Source organism: Copadichromis virginalis, linkage group LG5 (genome assembly GCF_057382275.1).
Source record: "Copadichromis virginalis isolate Kocher_CV1m ecotype Utaka linkage group LG5, C_Virginalis_male_GT1.1, whole genome shotgun sequence".
NCBI lineage: Eukaryota > Metazoa > Chordata > Actinopteri > Cichliformes > Cichlidae > Copadichromis > Copadichromis virginalis.
The window spans coordinates 7002277-7019333 of NC_140622.1; the positions used below are offsets into that span (position 1 = coordinate 7002277).

Genomic DNA, 17057 nt, shown 5'->3' on the forward strand with positions numbered 1-17057 from the left:
ATGCAGTTATTTTTATGATATTATATTTTGAGAATCCCTCATAAAGCAGCTTTTAGTTATTTAAAACAGACAATATAAGAATCCGTCCTTATCTAAAATCTACCCATCTTCAGTGAATGGGAAGTTGCTACCACAATAATGTAATCCCACTGGCTTCCCCACAGCTGAAATTACAGCTTTTATCTGTCTGAACCTGGTGGCAGTGGGAAGTCATCCGTCCACTACTCAGTAGGTATGCACAGGTAAGCTTTGACTGACATATGAATATGAAATGGAAATGGGGACAAAATACAAACAATGTGGAGGACTTCTTGGCTCCAAAAGTAAACCAAACCAAACAATCATGATGTTCCCTCCATGTGTCAGTAGACCTCTTCATTAGATGCTTTAGGCTTAACAAAGAAAAGCAAGAAAACCTCTGATCTTTTACCCAAAAGGAAGTCAAACACCAGAGACCAATTAACAATTGCAACACCAACTATGTCTTACACTACACCCACTTTGGAAAATATACAGTATTTATATACAAGGTATGAACTAGAGATTTTGGGAGATACTTACACAGGTAACATGTAAATGACTTTCAGGGGGTAAAGGAGGAAGAGGCTTTTGCGAGATTTCTCAAAAGTCCGTCTTAATTTTTTTTCTCCCATGTCCCCTGCGGGGCTCCGTAAATTATAATCAATTATTTGAGGAAATAATCCATTTAAAACCTGTCAAGTATAGTAACAAAACATTCTAAGAAACTGAAAGCAGCAACAGTGTCTGTCCTAGGAGGTGTCAGCAGTGTTTCAATGATAAAGGCATCCATATTAGTGGGTTCACCAAGACATTCTCAAGCCAGCTTAGAAGCATGTCCTAGGCCCAAGAGCCTCGTCCCGGCCTAAAACACCTCCCCTAAGAGGCACACAGAAATCAGATACTTGCCAGATAGAACAGAATAGACTAGACTAGAATAGAATAATCCTTTAATTGTCCCACAGGGGAAAAAACACATATACAAACAGAACAGGACACAGGACACAGAACAGAAACACACAATATTTTTACATATCATGGACAATAGTTACCAAAACAGTACTGTACAGTTATTAAAATTAAAGTACAGATAATTAGCAAACCCAGGTTGTAGTGTGCAAACGGAGCAGGATACTGAAAGATGTTTAAAATACAGATTGTGTATTGTACATGTGCATTAAAAAGTTAGTTAGTTAGTATATATAAACTGAGAAAGTAATGTGCAAGTTATAACAGTAGTAGTTGTTCGGTTGATTAGTGCAAATTTCAGCGCTGATGTAAACATCTGTGTTTGTTGGGAGCCGTTTTGATTGTACAGTCTGACAGCTGCAGGGAGGAAGGACCTGCGGAAACGCATCTAGGATGCAGCAGTCAGATACCTGAGCCACATCATATAGCTCTTATCCAGTGTGGAGGAGTAACAGCTCTACTCACCCCATCTCTACAATAGAGCCCTGACACCCTTCAGAAGAGGTTAATTTCTTTCATTTCTTCACTGCCCACTGATTATAACCATAGATAAGGGAAGGAAAGTAGATCGACTGGTAATTGGACAGTTTTACATTCACACTCAGCAGCTTCCTCACCACAACAGACTGTAATGCAGTAAAGCAGATGCTGCACCAATCAGACAATCTACTCTACCCTCATCTGTGAGCAAATTCACCATACTTCACACTCGCAACTTGTTCCAGATGCACGGTGGGCATTCCACTGGTTTCCGGCTACAGAAAATCAGACTGGTTCCAAATTATGTCTGCAGCATTTTACATTCACATAATATTTACAGAAATCAGCAAAAAATATTGTACGTCAGTTTTTGTTTTTTTTACTTTATTTATTAATTAATTTTTTGAGAATATTTCATTGCACTCTGTATAAAAAGCTACATTACTGGTGTGGTAGCTTCCTCGACCTTTGTAAATGATACAATTCAAACGATATCATGACTGATATTTTCCATGAAGCAAAAGTTCGAACCGCTGATTTTAAATTAATAAACTCTACACAGAGAAGCTGTTTAGAGATCGTCAACCTACATTTTCTAAGACTCTGGGGGAAAAAAGCATTTTAAATTTGTAGTTTTTATCCTCTCCTGACTTTGTGTGATCAAACATCTCTTTTGCCATCTGTTGGGTTTTTGTACTTTTCTGTTCCAAACTGGTCATTTACAGTCTTTTAACTCTACAAATTTCAATGTAAAACAGGACTATTCTAAAGGCACTTAATTTATAAGGAACATTTCCATAATAGTAATACAGCCAGTAACAATATATTCTGGCTTTCGGAAGTTTTAGCATCTAACAATTACTAATTTAAATTTTTGGATGCTTTGTTATTATCACTGAGTGGTGTATACATAAGAAGCACCCCTCTGTATAATACCCTGTAATTTAATAGCACCACAAACAGAAGGTTTATCTTCCAAAATAACCATAAAGTTGACTTAACAGCTCTCTAAGACTCTAAGCAAAATGGCAGATTGATGCCGTGTTCATCATCTGTGGGTAACTTACAGTACTGTATAAGGGACTGACTAACAAGTCTAATAACAAAGCTAGCAAAATATGACATCACAAACAGCTGGAGCTGATATTGGTTGCAATACACAACAAGGATTTTAATTAATTACCTTTCATCAGGCTTGATGACTAGGGTTTTAGACAATGGTGCACGCACAGTGTTTTGTTAGTCTTGTCTGTAATTCAATCTCTATTATTTATAATTCACCATTTAATATACCATGACTTGCTCCTGTCTGCCTGTCCTTTCAGACAAAGATATAGGCGTCCATTAAGAGTGAGAAAGAGATCGAGTGAGGGGCTGCTGTGCTTCTAGATGTGTGTTTGTCATATAAAACCTGTCAGGGCTGATCACATCAAAAGACCTGGACAATCAATGTTATAAAAGAGCAACAGAAGACTTCTATGAGAAACGCATACATTAAAAGCTGGAAAAAAAGAAAAGTTCAGCTGAAAATTCTCTGACGTGCACACATTTTGTTTTCTCCAGAGACTCCAAAGAGTAAATAACAGAAATGCAAGGCTGGCAGCAACCTATGATTACATTTGTTAGCTTTTCAAACGCTACATTTAAACACCACATATTACTTGTGGTGTTACTGTCAAAATCAGAAAGCATAATTTTTCATACATATTGTTTTAATGCTATTCAGAGTTATCTTAAATTGCCTAACTAAATATATAATAATCTTCAGTAATATTGTCACATGTTGAAAATCTTAAATATCTTTAAGATGCCGCAAGGACATAAAGAAAGCCATAAGAAAACAGTTTTAGGGGGCTGACACATTTGGGAACACAAACCAGAATGGGGAGCTGAGGTCGGTCAGCTGGTAAGGAGGCAGAAACAGCTTGCTTTACCAGCTCACATTTATTCTGCTGTTTACGAACAAATCCTGTGCTGAGACAAAAATGACTGGCTTTTATTTACAGACATCAGGCTGACATGCCTGCAAAACCGAGAGGGATCTGCAGTGTTTGCAGCACATACTTCAGCTAAGACGGTTCGGGGGACTTTACTTCGAAGTCCATGGATTCCACCACAAAGCTCATTCTGGGTATTTATCCTTGGTTGTCAGCAGTGAGCGAGTCAGTATGTAAGCAGTATTGTCCCAAGTGAGACGAATATATTTTATTTTGCCACTTGGGGGCAGCAAAACAATCTTTAAATACATAATTCATACACTATTGCATCATAAAGTTGTTTACGGGAAATATGTCACACTTTAAGAACAATGTCAGTATTTATATGAAGCTGTGTTTTGGAGAATTTAAAGAATTAAAGTGTTCTTTAAACTCAGTTTTGGTCTCCATCAACTCATGAAGATGGTTGATCATTTATAATCGCATATTAAATTCTTCTGCATTAGTTGTCAAGTATGAACGATCAGATTTAAGTCTGGACTTTAAGTCTGATTAAGTCACTCCAAAATGGTGGACTTCTTTGAGTGTTTTGGATCATTGTCCTGCTGAAAAAGTGCACTTGACCCGAGCTTCACAGCTGGAAATTCCCCTTTATGATTTTTGGTAGAAATTCTGGTATTCATGGTTCCATTAGTTATGGTAAGTTTTCCAGGCCCACACTGTCACCACCATGTTTGACTGTTGGTATGATGTTCCTTTTATGAAATGATGTGTCAGTTTTACGCCGGTGAAATGGGACTGAAACCTTCCAAAAAGTTCAGATTTTGTCTCGTCAGTCTTTTGTGGCCTTCTGGATGACTCATCGATGCAGAGTAGTGAGGAATAGTTTTGGAAAGCCAGCCACTCCCAGCAAGGTTTACCACTGTTCCAAGTTTTCTCCATTTATAGATAATGTCTCTCACTATGGTTTGTTGGAGTCCCAAAGACTTTTTAGTTATTTTGTAACCGTTTACAGACTGATAAATGTCAGTTACTTTGTTTCTCATCTGTTCTTGAGTTAGATTATGCCATGATGTGTTAACATAATCTTAGGATGTCTAAGGAATGGAGAAGTGTACTGGTACAAGAACAAGAACAAGGCTGATGTGCAGAGCTTTAGTAACTACAGAGGGATAAAACTGATGAGCCACACCATGAAGATATGGGAGAGTTGTGTAGATTGACAAAGTTGTTGAAGCTTTGAGACCCTGGGGAGGTGGAGGGAAGCATGGGAGAAACGAGGATTGAGAAGCAAGTAAGAACCATGTCTGTGACAGGTGAAAAGGTGAAGATGTGAGGAACAGAGATAATGAAGGTGGGTGAGTTTAAAACTTGGGTTCAACCATCCATAGTGACAGACAGTGCACAAGAGAGCTAAAGAAGAGAGTGCAGGCAGGGTGGTGTGTGCAGAGATGAGTGCAGGGTGATTTGTGATAGAAAGATAGCAGCAAGAGTGAAAGGTTTACAAGATGGTAGTGAGACCTGTTATGACGTATGGGATGATGGTACTAACAAAAAGACAGGAGGTGGAGCTGCAGGTGGAGTTTAACATGCTACGATTTTCACTGGGAGTGAACAGGATGAACAAGGCTGGAAAGAAGTATATCAGAGAGACAAGTTGAGCATTTAGAGACAAAGTTAGAGAACTGAGATAGTTTGCACATGTGCAGATGAGGGAAAGTGAATGAACTGGACAAAGGATGCTTAATATTGAGCTTTTAGGCAAAAGGAAAAGAGAAAGAGTTCTTGGATGTAGTGAAAGAGGACATGCAGAGGTTTGGTGTGATGGAGAAGAATGCCAGGGATCGGGTGAGATGGAGGCAGATATGACCCCCAGAGGGAACATTTCAAAGAAGAAGAATCATGTAAATTAACCCACTGCCAAAAGTGAGAGTTGGGTAAAACTCAAACCTGAGATTTTAGGGAGGTAGAACAGATCAATATTTGGTTCAGAGGTCTTAAAAGTGATGGTGGAAACAAAATCTTGTGCTACACAAGTTTCACAGCCTTGTGTTCAGTCATGCAATTTGGCTGCAGGGCTGAATGCACTAGAAATGGATAAAAACACATCTGTTCATGTGCTTTCCCTTTCAGAATGCTATGTCTGTAGTGACCTCTGTGACTGCCAGAAACAGGGCCTGTCAGACAGGACAAAAAAAATCCTGCATTTAAGTACAGTTTCCTGAAGAAAAAGCTGCCCAATAGCACAGAGACCTGCTACAGAGACAGTGGAGCTCAAGCTGCTGGTTAAGGTTAGTTTGTTACCTTGGCATCAACACACTCAGATATAAAAGAAAACCCTCAAAAAACAGCACAAAATTCTCCATTTATCAATAATTAAGATTCTTCCAGTTGGTGCAGAAGCTCATCCCCAACCTGCAGAGGGCACTCGACCCTTTTTTCAGCTGTGAACCGCCTCAGACTGGTGGGAATGAGCTTTCTTCAAAATGTTTCTGGGCTCAGCCTCAGAGATCAGATAAGGAGCTTGGTCATTCAAGAGGGTCCATATCATATCAAGAAGCGCACGTTGAGGTAAATGGGCAATCTAACTAGGATTTCTCCTGAATGTCTCTTAGGTGAGGTGTTTTTGGCACCTCCGAGCAGACCCTGGAAACACTGGAGATATTATGTTTCTTGGCTGGCATAAGGAATGGTAAATGGCCTGTATTTATATAGCACTTTACTAGTCCCTAAGGACCCCAAAGCGCTTTACATATCCAGTCATCCACCCATTCACACACACATTCACACACTGGTGATGGCAGCTACATTGTAGCCACAGCCACCCTGGGGCGCACTGACAGAGGCGAGGCTGCCGGACACTGGCGCCACCGGGCCCTCTGACCACCACCAGTAGGCAACGGGTGAAGTGTCTTGCCCAAGGACACAACCACCGAGACTGTCTGAGCCGGGGCGCGAACCGGCAACCTTCCGATTACAAGGCGAACTCCCAACTCTTGAGCCACGATCGCCCCTGTTGTCGAATGTCCCCCTGAAAAGATAAAGGAAGTGGCCAGGGAGAGGCAGGGTCCAGGCATCTCTGCGTAGACTGCTGCCTCTGTGACCTGGGCCCTGTTATCAGTTGTAGAAAATCCATGGAGGGATAATAATTTAGACCCCAAAATATGAAAATCTTACTATGAAAATCTAATTTTCAGTATATTATATAGTTTTAAACTGCTGAAATTTCCTTTAGATCAAAACCTCTAAATAAAAATTGCATTAGCTTCACTGAAACAGCAACCCACCACATAAACAGACCCACACTTATCTGCAAAAAAGAGGAACTGTTTGGATATGTATACACACACACACAGACACACACACTCACGTGTATCTATAGATAAACAGACAGGGGGTGATAGTGTTCTGCTCTTTCACTCCCTAACAGGAGCCAGAAACTATTTGTGTTTACAATATTTATCTCAGACTGTTTTCTCTTCCTCCTTTTTTATCCCGTTAATCCCTCCATCCCTTGATGTTTTTTTGTGAAGCCCCTGAGTTGAAAAGCAGGTCACGATAAACATCGGAACAGCTCGTTCATCAATGGGAGAGGCGGCGAGAGCTTTGAAGTCTCTGACAGATTCACCAGGAGTTTCACGCACACACACACACTCGCGCACACACACACAGAAAGGTTATGGTAATGCAAAAAACGCACAAACATACACATTAGGGTGATGTCTGATGCTGCCACAGTAACCACACGCAGCGTGAATCTATCAACCCACAGGTGAATATGCAAAGGCAGAGAGAAGGTGCTTTGTAGCAGGACCAGCTGTGATAACCTTTCATTTCACATCTGACGTGCTGCTCATTTGATGCTCTGGATGGAGGAAAAATTAAGATATAACTGGGAATTACAAAAACTAATGCCGTCATCAAAACACGAGTAACATGATCAACTAGTAAAAAATCTCATCAGTGCCAAGCAAAGACGAGCAGAACCAGCAGCCTATAGCAGGGCCTGCTTGGCTTTTTGTCTGCGTCACAAGGTCTGATGGATTGCTTCACAGCACAAAACAGAAACTGTTTCGGAGTGTTTCTTTCGCAGTCCCAAAGTTTTGATTGACGGCCAGAGATTGTCACTTTTGTTCACTCTCATTTCCAGCTATTTAAATTTCTGAATGTGCATTGCCAAATTCTACTTTAGCTAATCAACAGCAACCAGTAGCTGATGTTTGCTCTCACAATGAGTTTCAGGCATTGTTTCAGTGCATTTTGCAGCTGTAAGCACTTTTCTCTCCAAAGATATAGGAGATTAAACTCCAAATGTGATATTAAAGAAAATGCAAACTAATGAGCGCTCTTGATTTTATGTGCAAATTTCAACACTTATGTCACATTATGATTCCAGCTTCAAATTTCAATATGAAGCCTGTTTTACTGGGCTCTTAGCCCAGAAAGATGTTTGATAGGCACTTTATTGATCCCACAGGGGACATGACTGTATTACAGCAGTGTGATAAAGAATAAGAACGGTATAATCTGCAGTTGTTAAAAGTACCACAGGCCCACAGTGAAGGCTGAACGTTTAAAAATGTGGGGATTTGCAAAGACTAAGAGAAGAAAATCAAAGATCCCTCTAAGTGTGAAATCCAATACTTCTATAATATTACATTTCAGGGCTACCCCTTTACAAAAAAGTATAATGTGGAGCTGATCTTCATTAAAAAGATCAGCTGCATGTGATACTTATCTCCTTCTGGTGCTATTTTAGTCATAGAAGCACGAGGCAGGCGCTTTAGTGAACGTGCCACACTCAGCAGTCGTCAGAAATGGTGCCAGTTATGTTTTATATAAGATCCACTCTGGTTCGTCTATAAGGAACTCCTGGATGGAGGTGGTTGATGCACTTATGCACAAAATCTGTCAGTAAAGAGAATACACGACAGCATCATAGGATGTTTCCATGAATGAATGAAGCAGGAGTCAAACATTACTCATGAAGAAGAATGGCAGAGCCACAACTATCATGCAGTACTGCTTACTACAAATAAAGGCTGAATAAAGATGAATTATGAGCATTTTACGTAGCACTGTGTTCTTAAAGTTGTTTCCCTTCAAAGTGACATTTGTGTGTTTGTTTTCGTGTTTCAATAAAGCGTGGATGTGAATTATTAGCCCAGTATTCCTGCAGCAGCTCCTCCTCGCCTGCACCTGCGTCTGCTTCTGTTCCTCCAACACAGAGATGATTTTAGCCTCCAGAACATTAATTAACGTCAACAACATTAATTAAAAGGCAGATTCCCCAAACATGTCAAGAGGAGAAATATTTAGGTTTGCTTAGCTAGTAAGTTCTAAATCCAAATACTGCGTTTGTGTGACGACTTGCTTGTCGCGTCAGGGATTGGCAGACATCTTCATAGCAGGAGAAGAAAAAAACCCTCGAGCGATAAAGAACTTGTAACATATTGAATTAAACATGCTACAAGTTTGAAAATAAAGCTGTGAACAAAACGTTGTTCGCAGCTTTGCAGCAGCATGAAATGCTAATTTTGTTGATTTTATAACAAACACTTGTTTTGATGTTTAACAACATGTATGCTCATCCTGGGAGCCAGAAGATTCAGACAGAATCAGTTCAAGTAACGATTTTTGTTCCACATGACACACAACAAGCGCTGTTCTCATAAATCACACCTCACTGTCTAGTTTTAAATACAATACATTTTTAGTATTATTTAATAAGGATAAAAGCTGGTGACTCTGTTTTTCCTGTACATTAAACTTGTGTGTTTTTAGACTGTTTCCGCCTCTGTAGCTGCTGTTTTATTATTAAAATCGTACCCAAGCCTCATAACTGACCCTAAACTTCTGTGATTTGTCACCTCATCTCAGCTTTATTCCAATACTTTACCTTTAAACATTACGAAGTCTAAGCTGACCCCACCTCAGCCCTACCCCCAAGCCTAACCCTAACCTTATTTTTTGGAGAAAAGCAACATGAAAAAAAAAGTATGTGTACATAAAATGTTTAAGACACACATAAAAAACTATTTCCAGTCCCACCAAAAACAAAAAGTTCATTTTTGTTCATTTATTGTCTCCTCATTGCCAAGAGAACTATTTTAACCCTCTGAGGTCTAAACCTAATTTTAACCCTCTTGAGGCAGGCGTTGCCGATTTGCAACAGTTAAAAACTAACAACCTGATTACCCCACATACATATTTTATGAGGTTTTTTTTACTCAGAAGTACCACTGCAGGACTTGGTTGTGCATTAGCAACAAAAAGTTTAATTTGAGCCTGAGAGGGTTAAGGTGGAGTAGAGGGAGTGCTCCACTCCAGGGCCTGCCCAGCTGCCTCCGGGGAGCTCTGTTGTCAGTCTTGTTGTCAGGTATGTAGAAAGTATGCGGTACAACCAGTGTGTGGGCCACTCTTGCTTGTGTTGTTGTTGGTCAGTCAGCCAACCCTGCAGGACAACTGAGTTCTAAAGTACAAAGCGTGACAACAGGAGACCCCGCCCACTTTTTAAATCTTGCGTAAGCTGAAGTTTATATCGTTCAACAGTCGAAAAATATACAAGTAGTATAATTTTCTGCACTCAGGTACTACTGAGCAATTAACCAAACCACTTCTTTGAAAGCTGTTCCAGTGAAACAAGGAGTTCTTAGAAATGCAGTCAAAACTTATCAATAAGGAAAGCCAGTCATAATTAAACAGCTGTGCTTTTATCTGCTTTTATGCAGTTTTCTGGTGAACAGGAAGCTGGCAGAGGTGTGGTGTGAAGTGGCTCAGATCCTTTAGGCCAACTGTTTACAGAGTATGTACTTTGGTAGTATGCATGAGTGTATGCATGTGTGGCTGTTTGCGTATTGCCCACCATGTCAGTACCTGTCAGTGTAGTGCAAACGCTACAGCAGAATTTGCATCACAATGAATCTTAATAGCCATGTGCAGCATTGTGTGCTGACCTTGATTTATTCCTTGTATAAGTGGGTAAATAAGTGGGAGCTGGAGAAAGCACATCACTGTCCCATGCGTGAGGAGACTGTGAGGGAGGAGCACGGATGAGTGGGGGTTTCAAGTACAGCCTGGACGGGCCGGTGAAAGCTCACAGTGTTGGTGCAGCACTGGCTCTGAGCCCTCTCTGCTCCAATAAGGTAATTTTGTAATGCTGGGGAAAATATCTAATAAATCAATAAATAAAATCAATAAATCAATTCTGAAGGAGGAGCAAAATAGAAACATTGTGATGTTGTGTTAAAAGTCCAATGAACGATTAAAGGAAGGAAAAAACAGTCAAAATTTGATGAATCACATTAAAGTATCCTTACAGCACTGAGATGTGCATAGCAAGCAGTTGAAGTTGAAATGCATTAGTACGCTGATGGTCACACACTATGCCCCTCAATTAATTCTCAGCTATGCTGACTCCATTTGTTATTTCTTAATGGTTTTCTAGTAGAGCTTTTTGTTTGGTCCCTTTTTCTCCTGCTTAACTGACTGCTGCGCTGTACAAACGTCAAGTTTTCTTGCAGTGCCCATTGTGAAATATAGGCGCTAATTTTAAGCTCATTGCTACAGTCGTTTTTGTCTGTTTTGCTTTTGTTGCTGTTTGAATTGTTCTCCTTTTGCCTGTGGGTGCTTCAGTTTGCTCGCGTCGTAAAATCTGTTTGTTAGATTAATTGGTGTGGATGCAGGGTGACCAGATGTCCCATTTTATGTGGGACTGCACAGCATTTTTATCTCTTATCCTCCTGTCCCACATATTAAAGATGTTGCCCCACATTTTATAGGCTCCAGTTTACAAAGGTCAAATCGCATCTCAAAAGAAACATGTTGTTCAAAAACAGGTGTCATCCCTGCCATAGCACCCCCACTGAAACCCAAAGATGGCAGCTTTAAAAAACCTAGGGTTACAGCTTCCGTAAGCGTTTCCTTATACACTTACATATCCAGCGCTGATCTCTTAAACCTTGCAAAGCACTGACCTTATAATAAAAGACGCAGTCTCCAAAATCTAGTGATAAACTTTGCCAAAGGCTTCGAAGCTGCTTCCCCAGGGAGCAAATGAAGGCACTAACAAGCTGCTGAAGCTGTCTGAGTGATGGATGAACGTGCTGGTAAGATCAGCTTTGTAAATGGGACACTCACCATCCGCACTGTCCCTCCTGCTACATCAATAGTCCAGATACCAACAGCTGAATAGCTGCACTACTACATCTCACTGCACACTTTAAACGGGGACGTCACCTTCCAATGTGAGGTAAGCTCGATATACTTCTAACCCTGAGCAGAAAATGGATGGGGCTGGTTAAGGATCATTTAAGGACATTTAAGTTATGAATGGGTTCAGCTGAGCTGTGTTGAGGTCAAAAGACAGCACGTTTTTTAGTAAAACAACAGATTTTTGACCAATCCCTGCATTAACAGGTGCTTTAGTATATCTGATAGAGAAAAGATAGTCAGCAGGGTCACAGTAAATGTGAGGAAACATTTATTAGAGCTTGAACAAATGAGACCAAATGCTGTTAAACCTGCCGACTGGTTTTGAAATACTGCTGGCCATTTAACACCACAGCCCAAAATAAAAGGAAAAACATCCACTGGAGAAAAATGGCCAGCTTTACAGCTTCCGAGTTAAGAGCATTTGTTTTTCTGACTGAGTGCTTTGTCTTCCCCTGGCAATATGATCCAAACACACATTTAAAGTCATCTGTCTAGTAATTATCTGACCTGAGAGAGAAACTGTTGCTAGAGGGAAAAAAGGACTCAAAGCAAACTAGTTTCATGATATTGGTTTAGATTATCGGCTGTAACTGCACAAATGAGTTACCAGCATTTTACTGAGCAATAAAGTTTGCCAGGACCCAGTTAACTGTACAGTTTGCTAATCTTTTTGCTTTTAGCTACTAAATTAGATGTCTGATGTCAAATTAGACATCAGTGCTAATTTCATTGACCAATCCTTTTCGTCATAGTCTTCATCAACAACCTTTGTTTTTCCCGATGAGAACAAAAACTAGATAAAAACCTGTGCACAAAGAAAAAAATTATAATGAAGTGAATTATCAGTTTCATCAGTGAATAAAAGTGAGATAAAATATTCTCTGATACTTCCTGTTTCTCATGAAAATGTGACAGAAAATGTCACAGTCTGGCGAGGGCAGACTGTATGAATTGAAAAAGGACCCAAAATGCAGACTCCAAGGAACAGGGAACAAAACTTGAATGTTAACAAAAGGTGAGCCGTTTAATATGGCTGGAAAAAAAGGTACAAACAAAGGGCAAGGCAAACTGAAGCAAAATTAACACAAACCTAAACTGGGAAATCTAAACAAACAATAAGAAAAACCTAGACAAGAAACTTGGAAGCATGGCATAGGAAACATGGCGTGGACAACAGACGACCTGACAATCACACACTGAAAACAGAGGACTTAAATACACAGGAGGTGATTAGGGGAAGTGGAGACACATGAGGAAACAGCTGGCACACATGAACATAATGACGTCACAGTGGGAGAGTAAAACTGAACATGATGAACACAGAACACCAGACCTCTTCATAATAAAACAGGAAACATAATGAGACATAGACATGACAACCCGAACTTGACAACGTAAGACACAGACATGAAACGCATGAAGAGCAGGGGAGATTTAACATGGTTGGAAACACGAGGGGAAAATAATAACTAGAAACACTTAGGCATAATAATACAAACTTGATAACATAAGACACGCAGCATGAAACACGAAGGGTGAGGGGAAGCTTAAATACAGGGGAAGAAAACACAAGGAGTCTAATAACCAAATGAACTTAGATAACCTAATGAACAAAATAAACTCAAACTTAAAACGCTGGGTCAAAAGACCCAGGACCATGACAGAAAACCTGTAGCTTTTGAGGCGTCACACCTACTTCAGTTCTACGATGTTAACACAGAGCTAGCAGCAGGAGGTCCCTGAGCCTGACGAAAACAAGCTTGATTTTACAATGTTAAGAAGTAGAGATCTACAGGAGTTTTCCTTGAATAAATCCACTGCCATCAGCTCTGTGGGCTGTCTTTCACCATCAACACAGTAGTGAATAAGCTTGTTAGTTCTTTTACACAATTTGCTTTTTGTAAATTAAAAAAGAAATATTTTCTTATTATCAACTGGAAACTGGACTAACGTCACAAATGTTCCTTTCTGAAAACAACAAATGAGTAAAGGGATGGATTGCTTTTTAAAAAACTAAGCATCATGTGTGATACATTGCTTTCTGTGAGTAATGACCCCTACACTTTTGTATCATTATGATAAATGATACAACTGATTCCTCTTTTGTTGTCAACATTTCTGTAAGAAGAACTGATTTTAGAAAAACTAAGACAAATAACAAGTATGGCGTCGATGTCTTCAGTCCCTATACGTTCCTGCCTCCCCTCAGCTCGCCGTTGGCCTCCACGCTGAGTTCAAATCAATTCCATCAATGAAGCCATCACAAAGGGAACATTACCACAGTGTTTTCCTGTGGAACAGGCCTGGTAATTACAAATCAAACGAGACAAATACATCCCGGTTAATGAGCGTTAAACGGATGTTAATTATCCGATTGAATGGCTGTCACCATTAAACTGTGTCTAATGGAGGGAGTGGGAGGAGGAGAGGTGGGAGGGGTCGAGAAGAAGGGTAGCTTTTAAAAAAAAAGGGGGAAAAAAACAGGCATTCTGAAAGGCATATTAGCAGCAGATTGAGAAGATCAGACAGTGTGAAGCGCGTGTGTCGGAAACGCAAGCGAGAGGGGAAAGGCGTGGGGAGATGCAGCGGAGGGAGGGAGGAGGGGCGGGGAGGCTAAACTTTCCTCTTTTTCCGACATTAGCGATCGCTGCGACGCATCAGAGGGGAAATTAATCAACTGTTTTTGATTATTTATATATTTGAAAAGGACAAAGCTTGCGGGAGGAGGAGAGCTGAGAGGAGGCAGGAGTCACACTGCGCTAATGTGGTCACAGCCGGTCTACCAGGCAGCTCCAGTCAAAACAAATCCGTCACAGAAGGGTGGAAAAAAAGAAGAAAGTTCACACACTTAACATTCAAAACAAGGTACGACCCCTCTGTGATTCATCAAGAATGTAACAAGACGAGAATCTGGATTTGGATTAGCAAGTATGTACTGAACAAGTAACAAACTGCTGTTTCAGGATGAACGTGCGAGTGTTTGAACACAAGTATCGTAAAAATCCTCACGGGATAAACAGAATTCCTGTCAGGAATGAAGGATGCAGGTCACCAAGTGCTGAGCTCGTCAGAACCATTCAACATCACCGTCACCCTCTAATAAATGCAGTTGTTATAAGCATGTTTGCTAAATTAGAAGTTTTTCACAGCTCCAGGTGTTTCGCTCGTGGAGGTCAAAAGGACAAGTGAGTTTCATGTTCTTGCATCTGCAGAGGATTGCTCCATCATTAAAAGGCTCCCCGTGGGTATTATTCTTAAGCTTTTTGGTTAAAACATTACCCTAGTATTAATAGCAGCATTATAGTTATTTTATTATATTAACAAGCGCAGTCAACGTCCTGGAAATATCCAGGCTGAGCTTGTTTCCGGACATCAATTAATGCCGTTTTGTCAAAGCCGCTGATGTGGCTCATTTAGGCACATGGTGGCCTTTGATGGTGGAGGTCTGTCACTCCCAAGTCATCATCGTTCAGTGAACCGGGTTGTTGTTGTGAAGGAGCATATTTGAACACACATCACAATCTTTTCCTAAACTTCAGCAAGTGGAGTTTAGTATCTAAAACTAACCAGGGAGTGATTGCAGCACTGAAAAAGTTCAGTCTTCAGTGGGGTCTACCAGAGCAGTGTTGGTATACTGCAGTGTCAAACTGTCACTCCTTTTTCTCTATGGCTTCAGCATAGAATATGAAGGAAGCACAGCTCATTCTTAATCATTAAAGACTTAAAAATAGCATGAATAATCTTAATTACTACTTCTGACACCGCACTGATTACCAGCTGTGCAAACTGGCCCCACAGTGGATTGTAGATATATCGCAATACATGCTTTAAAAAAACATTAGCGAGTTGCAGTGTTGCACATGCTGTGTAATTTATTTTAACTCAACTACATGTGCATTCACTAAAATGGATTTAAAATGTCATCCACTGCTCAACATAGGCTTAGACTTACTTTGTGTAGTTTTGTGCACTAAAAAATTAAAGTGATCAGCTCTCTGTTTATCATTTTTTTAACAGCGCCCATATTTCCCACCTGCTTCCGAAGTTTCCCATTGCATTTCAAAATAATGTTTTAAGGAAAGGCCTAAAAAGAAACAATCATAAACTATATGACGTGATAATTTATGGCATATTATATTTGAGTTTTCAAAAAGAAAGTGAAAAATAGTTTATAAACTGATATAAGAGTGAGGATGACGATGATTGTTTTGGTTTTTTTAACGTGGCTATTTCTTTATTTCTCTTACTGTTGGCACTGAAATGCAGGCTTTTCTTTGAAAAATCATCGTCATTAAGAGAGAAAAAGCAGCTCATTAAAAAACAAAACAACAAAAAAACAAAAAAAAAACAAAATCAAAGCTTCAGAAATTTTGTGGGGAAAGAAATGAAGAATATAAAAGGATGAAAACAAATAAAGCTCAGATTTTCACCTATTTATTGCACCAAAAGAAAGAAAGAAATCAAATAAAGCTTTGACCCAACTTCAATCTCCACACATTTGAGCAAAAGCAGACAAAAGGCGAAAAGTTTGGCTCGGCTCGGGAACGAGAGCCAATTATGTGGTGAAGCAACGGCATTAGAGCCTCTGTGACTTTGAATAAGAAACGACAGATTACACAACATAAACTTTCTGTATTTCTATAGTCTCACTTTTATTTATCCAAGCAATCAACTGACATTGATGGAGGAGTGAAATTATGTCGCAGCTGGTTCCTCTACTTGAAATGCCAACATCATTGCAATTCACGGCACACACACACACACACACACACACATACATTGGAGCACGCACATCCATACAAACTCTCATCCCTCCAGCGGAGGCCGTGAAAGAGCGAGAAGTAAATGACAGCGCCCCGGGTGCACATCAGTTTAACTCAACAAGAAGTCAGGGCAGAAAATCATTTGAAGAAGTCCCGCAGTCCCTTCAGATGGAGGCTGCCAGCTTCTCAGTGATCTGCTATCATGTTGCCTGTCTCTTTACTGTCAGCATTAATAGCTCTTAGACACTGGACCGGGACATGGGTGGCTACTGCAGGCCAAGGGTGGCACACACTCAATCAATAATGTAGCCAGCAGCTTCCCGGCCTTTTGTGTGCATATTTTCAGCCCTGAATTAAGCATTCATATGGGCTGCACATAAGAGGATTTGTTCGTGCCAGTGTGCGTCTTTGTGTTGCCGCTAACATGGGTATGCAAGTGTGTGTGTGTCTGCAAAGTTGCTTTGTGTGCTGACGTGCAGCCCTCTGCACCTGCTGTGGAGATAGGGCTTCGGCCAATCGCAACAAAGATTGGAGGGAAGTTTGAGTGACACAACTGTGCTGTGGCTGGCTGAGATACGATTCATTCTGTTATCTCTCTCTCTCTCTCTCACGCACACACACAAAGAGTCATGATGGCTTAACAGAATTAGATGTTTAATAATGCCAGTTATTCTCT

The 17057-nt window shown here is 40.3% G+C and overlaps 1 protein-coding gene across 6 annotated transcripts in view; it reads right to left on the reverse strand.

The window, feature by feature from the left end:
* epha8 (eph receptor A8) overlaps positions 1-17057 on the reverse strand; it is a 138700-nt gene that overhangs the window by 37816 nt on the left and 83827 nt on the right. The gene's annotated exons all lie outside the window — the stretch shown is intronic.